Source organism: Panulirus ornatus, chromosome 33 (genome assembly GCF_036320965.1).
Source record: "Panulirus ornatus isolate Po-2019 chromosome 33, ASM3632096v1, whole genome shotgun sequence".
In the NCBI taxonomy this organism is placed as follows: domain Eukaryota; kingdom Metazoa; phylum Arthropoda; class Malacostraca; order Decapoda; family Palinuridae; genus Panulirus; species Panulirus ornatus.
Genome location: NC_092256.1, coordinates 10,539,512 through 10,548,933, shown reverse-complemented (window position 1 = coordinate 10,548,933; position 9,422 = coordinate 10,539,512).

Sequence of the window (9,422 nt, the reverse complement as noted above, 5' to 3'; positions counted from 1 at the left end):
TGACGTGTGACTTGAGAGGGTCAGGGAGAATGGTTTGGTTAGCAGAGAAGAGTTAGTGAAAGTTTTGCAGAAGATAAAATCTGGCAAGGTGGAGGGTTTGAATGCATTGCAATAGAATTTATTAAGAAAGGGGGTGACCTTGTTGTTGATTGGCTAGTAAGGATATTCATTGTATGTATGGATCGTGGTGAAGTGCCTGAGGATTGGCGGAATGCATGCATAGTGCCAATTTGCAAATTCAAAGGGGATAGAGGTGAGTGTTCAAACTACAGAGGCATAAGTTTGTTTAGTATTCCTGGGAAATTGTATGGGGGGGTATTGATTGAGAGGGTGAAGGCATGTACAGAGCATCAGATTGGAGAAGAGCAGTGTGGTTTCAGAAGTGTTAGAGGATGTGTGGATCAAGTGTTTGCTTTGAAGAATGTATATAAGAAATACTTAGAAAAACAGATGGACTTGTATGTAGCATTTATGGATCAGGAGAAGGCATATGATAGAGTTGAGAGAGATGCTCTTTGAAAAGTATTAAAAGTATATGGAGTGGGAGGTATGTTGCTACAAGCATTGAAAAGTTTTTATCAAGGATGTAAGGCATGTGTATGAGTGGGAAGAGAGGAAAGTGACTGGTTCCCCGTTAATGTCGGTTTGTGGCACGGGTGCATGAAGTCTCCATGGTTATTTAATTTGTTTATGGATGGGGTTGTTAGGGAGGTGAATGCAAGAGTTTTGAAGAGAAGGAAAGGAAACAGATGAAAGAATGGCCCAGCCCACCCACATACACATGTATATACATACACGTCCACACATGCAAATATACATACTTATACATCTCAACATATACATATATATACACACAGACATACATATATACACATGTACATAATTCATACTGTCTGCCTTTATTAATTCCCATCGCCACCCCGCCACTCATGAAATAACAACCCCCCCCCTCATGTGTGCGAGGTAGCACTAGGAAAAGACAACAAAGGCCACATTCGTTCACACTCAGTCTCTAACTGTCATGTAATAATGCACCGAAACCACAGCTTCCTTTCCACATCCAGGCCCCACACAACTTTCCATGGTTTACCCCAGACGCTTCACATGCCCTGGTTCAATCCATTGACAGCACATTGACCCCGGTATACCACATCGTTCCAATTCACTCTATTCCTTGCATGCCTTTCACCCTCCTGCATGTTCAAGCCCCAATCACTCAAAATCTTTTTCACTCCATCTTTCCACCTCCAATTTGGTCTCCCACTTGTCCTCATTCCCTCCACCTCTAACACATATATCCTCTTTGTCAATCTTTCCTCACTCATTCTCTCCATGTGACCAAACCATTTCAAAACACCCTCATCTGCTCTCTCAACCACACTTTTTATTACCACACATACCTCTTACCCTATCATTACCTACTCGATCAAACCACCTCACAGTACATATTGTCCTCAAACATCTCATTTCCAGCACATCCACCCTCCTCCGCACAACTCTATCTATAGCCCACACCTCGCAACCATATAACATTGTTGGAACCACTATTCCTTCAAACATACCTCATTTTTGCTTTCCAAGATAACATTCTCAACTTCCACTCATTTTTCAACGTTCGCAGAACTTTCGCCCCCTCCCTCACCCTATGATTCACTTCCGCTTCCATGGTTCCATCCGCTGCCAAGTCCACTCCCAGATATCTAAAACACTTCACTTCCTCCAGTTTTTCTTGATTCAAACTTACCTCCCAGTTGACTTGTCCCTCGACCCTACTGTATCTAATAACCTTGCTCTTATTCACATTTACTCTCATCTTTCTTCTTTCACACACTTTACCAAACTCAATCACCAACTTCTGCAGTTTCTCACCCGAATCAGCCACCAGCGCTGTATCATCAGGGAACAACAACTTGGAGTGGACTTAGTGGTAGATGGCACCATGGAAGCAGAAGTGAGTCACAGAGTGGGGAAGGGGGCGAAGGTTTTGGGGCCAGTGAAGAATGTATGGAAGGCAAGAATGTTATCTTGGAGAGCAAAAATGGGTATGTATGAAGGAATAGTGGTTTCAACAATGTTATATGGTTGCGAGGCATGGGCTATAGATAGGGTTGTGCGGAGAAGGGTGGATGTGTTGTAATGAAATGTTTGAGGATAATATGTGGTGCGAGGTGGTTGGATCGAGTAAGTGATGAAAGGGTAAGAGAGATGTGTGGTAATAAAAAGAGTGTGGTCAAAAAATGTGTGGTAATAAAAAGATTGTGGTTGAGAGAGCAGAAGAGAATTTGTTGAAATGGTTTAGAGACATGGAGAGAATGAGTGAGGAAAGACTGACAAAGTGCATTTATGTGTCAAAGGTGCAGGGAAGAAGAAGTGGGAGACCAAATTGGAGGTGGAAGGATGGAGTGTGAAAAAGATTTTGAGCGATCGGGGCCTGAATATACAGGAGAGTGAAAGGCATGCAAGAAATAGAGTAAATTGGAATGATGTGGTATACCAGGGCATGTGAAGCATCTGGGGTAAACCATGGAAAGGTCTGTGGAGCCTGGATGTGGAAAGGGAACTGTGCTTTCTGTGCATTACACGTAACAGCTAGAGACTGAGTGTGAATGATGTGGCCTTTTTTGTCTGTTCCTAGCGCTGCTTTGCTTAGGGGGATGCTATTTCGTGTATGATGGGGTGGCGATGGGAATGGATGATGGCAGTAAATATTGTTCTTTGCATGTGTATATATGTATATGTCTGTTATGTATATGTATGTATACATTGAAATGTACATGTATGTATATGTACATGTGTGGGTGTTTATATATAGACGTATATGTGGGTGGGTTGGGGCATTCCTCATCTGTTTCCTTGCGCTACCTCATTAACGCGGAAGATGGTGGTTAAGTATAATAAAGAATATATATATATATATAAAATGTGCTTTCAAGACCCACCTGCCTTTAGTGACATCAAAGACAGGTTCTGTGTATAGCAGCCTCCAGTTACACTCAAGAAGAAAATACTGGAATGCTGTAGACAGGAGCCATACCCTGCAAGAACTTTCTACCCCAAAGGGTCTCGCCCATTTCAGCTCCTGCACAAAGCACAGTCCCGAGCAGTCCTAAGGTCATTATACCAGACCGTGGGTCATACATAGACATTATTACACATCTTCAAATTCTTCACTACTGGGAGATGATGGCCTGGTCATCATTAAAAAGTACTACTCCATCAGCACTCACTGGAATCACCTCCACTGCACATCACTGGCATCCTTTTGAAACTTGTCAGAACACTGGAAATGCAGTGACTGCTCAGATGACAACGCAATCCCATCACAAATCTCTACACTTCCAGCACAAACTCCCAACAAACATCACAGAATGTGCCTTCTCGTTTTCACAAATAAACCATTCTACTTCATATATCAACAATGACAAACTAAACATCTTGCAACTCATTGCCAATAGCATCAGGAACATACACACAGAAATACTCGGGCAGCTTAGAGAACATAACTCCAACATAACCCTCATCCAAGGTACCAGACTTTTACCTAGATCTACTGTCCCACCTTTCTTCTTTATAAAATGACAGGCAACAAGGACAAGGAGGAGGACTATGTAACACTACACCATACCCTTCTCCAACATCATTGACACCACAAAACTGCTCATGGACACTGACAACATTGGAATAAAACTTCACTACCAGTTACAACATAACATCTACATACCTTACCCTTTCACATATCTCCTTCAAGATACACTCCCTAGCTGCATAAGCTTGCAGCAATGCCCAACATCTCTGTGGAGATTTCAGTAATTCCACCATTCTACTTTAGTCAACACACACTCATGATCCCCAAGATGAATTACTCATATACCAACCTTAACCTCTCAGTATTTTCAACCTATGCAACCAACCAACTAGACTCCCAACCCGCCACTTACATTCTGCTCACCAGTAGTATACACTATGACCAACAGAAGCCCATTACATAAACTGTTCTTTGACCACTTAACCATCATGATAACACTCCATCAAGCTCAACCAATCAACACAACCACCAAAAACACAAACTACAGGGAAGCAGACTTACCAGTCTTCACACAGTTGATGAAAACAAACTTAAGTATAGATGGTTTCTCATCCTTAGATCATGTGGTCTCACATTTCTTCATCTCCAACCATGCAAAAAAAAAAGAATTAACACATGGGCACAGAAAAAAATATGGTTAATCCAAATGAATCCCCACAAGTTAAGCAAACTGACCAGCTCAGACACAGCCACTCACTATTAGTAGAAATCGGAAATCAAATTCACAATCTAAACAGCACCATCACCAACCTAAGCTAATACTAAAAGACAAACTGAACACTGGGCTGCCCTCCTCAACATATGGAATCACAAGACCCATAGCAGGTGACTTTGGTGCATATTTAAAGAAAGTCCTCTCTTACTGCATCAGTCCAGCCTCCACTCATGAGGCACTTTTGACCCATGCCAATGAAATACCTTCTTCCAAAGAACACAGAAACATACTACAGAGACACTACTCATAAATCAGCCACAAACCAACCACATTCCAAAAAAGAAGTCATAAAAAACTTACACAAATTTGATTATGAAACAATTAGTTCCAGTGTGGTTTCAGAAGTGGTAGAGAATGTGTGGATCAGGCGTTTGCTTTGAAAAATGTATGTGATAAATACTCAGAAAAGCAAATGGATTTGTATGTAGCATTTATGGATCTGGAGAAGACATATGATAGAGTTGATAGAGATGCTCTGTGGAAGGTATTAAGAATATATGGTGTGGGAGGTAAGTTGTTAGAAGCAGTGAAAAGTTTTTATCGAGGATGTAAGGCATGTGTACGTGTAGGAAGAGACGAAAGTGATTGGTTCTCAGTGAATGTTGGTTTATGGCAGGGGTGCGTGATGTCTCCATGGTTGTTTAATTTGTTTATGGATGGGGTTGTGAGGGAGGTGAATGCAAGAGTTTTGGACAGAGGGGCAAGTATGCAGTCTGTTGTGGATGAGAGTTTGAGAAGTGAGTCAGTTGTTGTTCACTGATGATACAGCGCTGGTGGCTGATTCGGGTGAGAAACTGCAGAAGCTGGTGACTGAGTTTGGTAAAGTGTGTGAAAGAAGAAAGTTAAGAGTAAATGTGAATAAGAGCAAGGTTATTAGGTACATTAGGGTTGAGGGACAAGTCAATTGGGAGGTAAGTTTGAATGGAGAAAAACTGGAGGAAGTAAAGTGTTTTAGATATCTGGGAGTGGATTTGGCAGCAGATGGAACCATGGAAGTGGAGGTGAATCATTAGGTGGGGGAGGGGGCGAAAGTTCTGGAAGCATTGAAAAATGTATGGAAATCGAGAACATTATCTTGGAAAGCAAAAATGGGTATGTTTGAAGGAAAAGTGGTTCCAACAATGTTATATGGTTGCAAGGCGTGGGCTACAGATAGAGTTGTGTGCAGGAGGACAGATGTGCTGGAAATGAGATGTTTGAGGACAATATGTACTGTGAGGTGGTTTGACCGAGTAAGTAATGGGAGGGTAAGAGAGATGTGTGGTAATAGATAGAGTGTGGTTGAGAGAGCAGAAGAGGGTGTTTTGAAATGGTTTGGTCACAAGGAGAGAACGAGTGAGGAAAGATTGACAAAGAGGATATATGTGTCAGAGCTGGAGGGAATGAGAAGAGGGAGACCAAATTGGAGGTGGAAAGATGGAGTGAAAAAGATTTTGAGTGATCGAGACCTGAACATGCAGGAGGGTGAAAGGCGTGCAAGGAATAGAGTGAATTGGAACGATGTGGTATTCTGGGGTCGACGTGCTGTCAATGGATTGAACCAGGATATGTGAAGCGTCTGGGGTAAACCATGGAAAGTTGTATGGGGCCTGGATGTGGAAAGGGAGCTGTGGTTTCGGTGCATTATACATGACAGCTAGAGACTGAGTGTGAACGAATGTGGCCTTTGTTGTCTTTTCCTAGTGCTACCTCGCGCACATACTAGGGGAGGGGGTTGTTATTTGATGTGTGGCGGGGTGGTGACGAGAATGAATGAGGGCAGACAGTATGAATTATATACATGTGTATATATGTATATGTCTGTGTATATATATGTATACGTTGAGATGTATAGGTATGTATATGTGCTGTGTGTGGACGTGTATGTATAAGCATGCTACCTCGCAAACGCGGGAGACCAACAAAAAAAAAAAAAATTTCTAAGGGAAGGAACAGAGAGGGGGGCCAGGTGAGGGTATTCCCTCAAAGGCCCAGTCCTCTGTTCTTAACGCTACCTCGCTATCGCGGGAAATGGCGAATAGTATAAAAAAAAAAAAATATATATATATATATATATATATATATATATATATATATATATATATATTTTTTTTTTTTTTTTTTCATACGATTCGCCATTTCCCGCATTTGCGAGGTAGCGCCAAGAACAGAGGACCGGGCCTCAGAGGGAAAATCCTCACCTGGCCCCCCTCTCTGTTCCTTCTTTTGGAAAAAAAAAAAAAAAAAAAAAAAAAAAAAAAGAGAGGGGAGGATTTCCAGCCATCCGCTCCCTCCCCTTTTAGTCGCCTTCTACGACACGCAGGGAATACGTGGGAAGTATTCTTTCTCCCCTATATATATATATATATATTTTTTTTTTTTTTTTTTTTATACTTTGTCGCTGTCTCCCGCGTTTGCGAGGTAGCGCAAGGAAACAGACGAAAGAAATGGCCCAACCCCCCCCCCCCCCCATACACATGTACATACACACGTCCACACACGCAAATATACATACCTACACAGCTTTCCATGGTTTACCCCAGACGCTTCACATGCCTTGCTTCAATCCACTGACAGCACGTCAACCCCTGTATACCACATGACTCCAATTCACTCTATTTCTTGCCCTCCTTTCACCCTCCTGCATGTTCAGGCCCCGATCACACAAAATCTTTTTCACTCCATCTTTCCACCTCCAATTTGGTCTCCCTCTTCTCCTCGTTCCCTCCACCTCCGACACATATATCCTCTTGGTCAATCTCTCCTCACTCATTCTCTCCATGTGCCCAAACCATTTCAAAACACCCTCTTCTGCTCTCTCAACCACGCTCTTTTTATTTCCACACATCTCTCCCACCCCCACGCCACCCACTCGACCAAACCACCCCACACCACACACCGTCCCCAAACATCCCACCTCCAGCACACCCATCCTCCCGCGCACATCTCCATCCACAGCCCACGCCCCGCAACCACACAGCATTGTTGGAACCACCATTCCTTCAAACATACCCATACGCATGTGAAGCGTCTGGGGTAAACAATGGAAAGCTGTGTAGGTATGTATATTTGCGTGTGTGGACGTATGTATATACATGTGTATGGGGGTGGGTTGGGCCATTTCTTTCGTCTGTTTCCTTGCGCTACCTCGCAAACGCGGGAGACAGCGACAAAGCAAAAAAAAAAATATATATATATATATATATATATATATATATATATATATATATATATATATATATATATATATAAACGCACATACATATACACTTCAACGTATACATACATATACAGAAATATACACTTGTACATATTCATACTTGCTGACTTCATCCATTCTCTTCGCCACCCCGCCACACTAGAAATAGCATCCCCCCCCCCCTTCCCCCAGCGAGGTAACGCCAGAAGACAAAAAAAAAAAAATAAAATAAAGCCGCATTCATTCACACTCGGTCTCTAGTTTTCATGTGTAATGCACCGAAATCACCGCTCCCTTTCCACATCCAGGCCCCACAGACCTTTCTATAGTTTACCCTAGACGCTTTACATGCCATTTCCCGCGGTAGCGACATAACGTGAAGCTACCTTAAGCATTAAGAACAGAGGACAGCCTCCAAGGAAATAACTTCACTTTGTCCCGAGCCTTGCCGCTTTCTATAGCTGGTGTTTGACTTGTTGCATGGTCAGTGGAACATGCTCCTGGATATTGCTAAAACGTGTAGCTGATTTAGCAGCCTCGTTCTCCATGTGGCTGTGGATCCACTTTATGGTGGCAGGATGTCCCTGTCGCTGTAGCTCTTTAAGCTGAGGGAGGATCGAGGTGACAAGCTTAATGTTGTCTTTTGAGAGGCTGTGTTACAGCGCTTGCTCTAATGAATTGGAGGTCCGTATGTATTATCATGGGCTTGAAGCGCGTGGTAGCTGCGTGTTCCAGGGCTTTGGAGATGGCTATCAGCTCCGTCTATAGTGTGGAGCAACCATCTGACAGCTTCCAGCGGTGAGTATGACAGATGTGGAAGTCCGCCCCGACCTTCCTTCATCTGTATGGTCCACTGAGCACGTCTGTGAAATATGCTACAGCTTCAGCAGACGTCTCAGTGGCCATGGCTTCCAACGCCAGTCTTCTGAGGTCTTCCTGATGGCTGGACTTGAGTGCATGTTGGGCGTTGGTGAATCTCATGCGCCCTCGCACTAACAGCGGGAGATCATCGGCGTAGCAGAGGAGCTTAACTGTAGGCCTGAAGGGGAAATTCCCCAAGTCCTCCCCATCAGGACGTTGAAAAGTGTTGGGTTGAGGATGCCTCCTTGTGGGGTGCCATTCTCGAGGGGCTTATATAACGAGACGACTCCTTGGAATCGTACTCGTTCTTGGCACTGCGTTAGGTAGTATTGAATCCACCCGATGAGCCATCCCCTAGATTCCCTTCTCAGCTAGAGTCTCTAATATCCCCAGTGGACTGATCGCCAGTGGACTGGCAAGCTCGAAGGCCTTTTCCAAGGTCCAGGAAGACCACCATGGCCGGTTTGCTGTCGATGGTGCTCAGTATCTCTGCTGTGTTATTTGCTGACGCAGTGTATTCTGTGGAGGCGAAGATATGGGGTTGCATGGGGCCGACTTTCCGCTTGAGCCTGTTGAGAGCCATCCTCTTTGCCGTCTTGGCAATGCAACTGAGGAAGCAGATGGGTCTTGGTTTCTCTGGTTCTTTGGGTTTGTTTACATGAGCTGGATGTCAGCCTTTTTCCATTCCAGTGGAAGTTTCTGCGCTGTCTATGAGGCGTGGATGACTTGCAGCAGTGGTGTCCAGTTTCTCCAGCAGCGTGGCGTATCATGGAGTAAGTTATTCTGTTGACCCCTGGTGCCGTGTCTCTGCTCCGTTTCATTGATTTGTGTAGTTCTTCCTTGGTGAAGGCCCTTGTCTGCTGTGGCTTGCTTGCTGTTTGCTTCTCGTATGTGATGTATCCTAACATGTCAGTCTTTCTTGTGTATCTTCCGCCTGTGTGAGTAGGTTGTTTGTGGCTGCTCGGTCGGAGGAGACACAAGCGCCTCTGTCTGCTGCATGGAGGAGGTGTGTTTTGTTCCTGATTCCTTGAATGTTCCAAGAGAGAATCTTCAAGATGGCGCTGCTGTCCATTTTTGAGATG